Genomic DNA, 2,799 nt, shown 5'->3' on the forward strand with positions numbered 1-2,799 from the left:
AAAAAAAAAAAGTTCACAAAAAAGTAAAACACATTAAGAAGAAGGAAAGGATTTTACCTTGATTGTGGAATTTTCTTTTCCTGTTGATGAGATAGATTTTCTAACTTCCATGAGTTTATAAAGCAATAGAAATATAATTTAATGTATACAAAAATACCTTATACTTTGAGCCTACTACTTGATACTAGAAATCAAATTATAAGTGTGACTTGTATCTTCATCAGTCTAAAGGGAATTGCCTGTTTTTCCTCTTAAAGGTAAAAGGAGTATGGTTAAATGTGTGTTTAATATGCACATAACATAAATATACATATAAGCGTGCATATCTTCCTTAAATGTGATGTATGCCCTATGTTCAGAAAGTTAACCAAGTTAGAATATAAGACTTTCATGATGAGTGTTTGTCTTAGTTAGGGTTTTAATGCTGTGAACAGACACCATGACCAAGGCAACACTTATAAGGACAACATTTACTTGTGGCTGGCTTACAGGTTCAGTCCATTATTGTCAAGGTGGGAGCATGACACCATTCAGGCAGGCATGGTGCAGGAGGAGCTTAGAGTTCTACATCTTCATCTGAAGGCTGCTAGGAGAAGACTTGCTTCCAGGCAGCTAAGATATGAGTTTTAAAGCTGAAGCCCAGAGTGGCACACCTACTCCACACAAGGCCACATCTACTCCAACAAGGCCACACCATCAAATAGTGCCACTCCCTGGGCTAGGAATACGCAAACCACCACAGTGTTCTACCACAGAAAAGGACAAATACATAAAATACCCACTTTATTGCTGAGGTTCTGTCAACTATACTGTGTAATGATTTTATTTTTACTACAACCTTTTTTCATCAAGACCAAGATTAGAAATAGTAAGTCTTCCCACTTTCTCTTTAGAATTCTGTAGGAATAGATGAGAACAGCTGTAAAATGCAGTCATCATTATTAGATTCAAATATTTTAAACCTTAGATCTTTAAAGGTAAATGCCTTAGGAAACTTAGCCCAAGGAATGACTAAAGGATACTTGTGAGAATCTACTTACTGTGAGTTAAGTACCTTTATAAATACTTTAAATTCATAGCAGCCTTATCTTATGTTCTGTTTGTGGTTCTAGAGGTCAGAGTAGGGCCTCATGCACGTAGACCACTGCTCTTATCACTGAGCTACATCCTAAGCCTCTCAGAGCAGCCCTAATGGGAAGGCACTATTTAAATAGTAGAAGGAAATGAGTCTTGGTTTAAATAACTAGCATAATGATCCTGTAGCTTACTTTATGGCTCACAGCCTGAAACTGTCAGGCTATGACATTGTGCTTAGCATTAATATGACCCTATGTTTACATAACTGAAGGTTTGGATCCTACTTCAGTTATGATAAGGTCTGCTGTCTGTCTAAGGTATTTGATTTAACTCATATAAAGGCTGAACACTTAACTTGTATAACAAATGCCCGAAACAATGTTGGCCCCCTTATAAGCAGGAGAGCTGCTAGCTAAAAGTAGTTGTGATATGTCTAATGTGTCATAAGCACCACAAGTCATGGAGCAGGTGGCTTACAATATGACAGACCTTCCAGTCACATAGCCACAGGGTTTCAAAATAATTTGAGAAATTAGAATAATGGAAAAACTCACATTAGTTAATACTTCACAAATAGAATATTTTGTATATATGAGTTAAAAAAAAGATTAAAAGTTATAACCAGGGCTGGAAAAATGACTCAGAAGTTCAGCTGTTCTTGGAGGACTGGAGTTCATGTTCCAGCACCCACATCAGGTGACTCATCCACCTGCAACCCCAGGTCCAGGTGGCCTCCACAGATGCCAGCACACATGCTCGAATACTCACACATGTACACATACTTAGAAAAAAAAAATCTTTAGGGCTGGTGAGATGGCTCAGTGGGTAAGAGCACCTGACTGTTCTTCCGAAGGTCCCGAGTTCAAATCCCAGCAACCACAAGGTGGCTCATAACCATCTGTAACAAGATCTGACACCCGCTTCTGGAGTGTCTGAAGATAGCTACAGTGTGCTTACATAGAATAAATAAATAAATCTTTAAAAAAAAAATCTTTAAAAACAATAGAAGAGCCAGGCAGTGGTGGCGCACACCTTTAATCCCAGCACTTGGGAGGCAGAGGCAGGCAGATTTCTGAGTTCAAGTCCAGCCTGGTCTACAGACTGAGTTCCAGGACAGCCAGGACTACACAGAGAAACCCTGTTTCGAAAAACAAACAACAACAAATAATGATAATAATAATAATAATAATAATAATAATAATAATAATAATAATAATAATAAATAGAAGACTCTAGTCCTCCTTAAACTTGCTGTATTCTGGATATCACCAGTGTTCTATTTTCTGTACTATGTACTGGGTTCTTTACTCCATTCCTTCTATCCAGGTGCATGGTTTCCCCTACTGCTTTAAATTCTCCATCAGTATGTCTGAGCTAAGTACTGCTTTGTGTGCCAAGACAGTTTTCTCTTACATAGATTTAAAACAACAACATCAACAACAAAGGAGTCTCATTATGATTCTGCTGCCTCTCTGAGATCTTTCTATTCTGTGATCTGCTCAAACTATCTCAACTAACACTAGGAAACCATCTTTGTTTTGTTGTTAATTAGGCCGGACTACTAAAACATTATGTAACAGATCTGATTAAAAAAAAAAAAAAAAAAGTTTATTCTGGGGAGCTGGAGAGATGGCTCAGTGGTTAAGAGCACTGACTGCTCTTCTGAAGGTCCTGAGTTCAAATCCCAGCAACCACATGGTGGCTTACAACCATCCATAATGA

At 37.9% G+C, this 2,799-nt stretch overlaps 1 protein-coding gene across 1 annotated transcript in view; it reads left to right on the forward strand.

The window, feature by feature from the left end:
• Carnmt1 (carnosine N-methyltransferase 1) overlaps nucleotides 1-2,799 on the forward strand; it is a 41,106-nt gene that overhangs the window by 23,502 nt on the left and 14,805 nt on the right. The window lies entirely within an intron of this gene.

This window comes from Mus pahari, chromosome 1, assembly GCF_900095145.1.
Source record: "Mus pahari chromosome 1, PAHARI_EIJ_v1.1, whole genome shotgun sequence".
NCBI classification, from domain to species: Eukaryota; Metazoa; Chordata; class Mammalia; order Rodentia; family Muridae; genus Mus; species Mus pahari.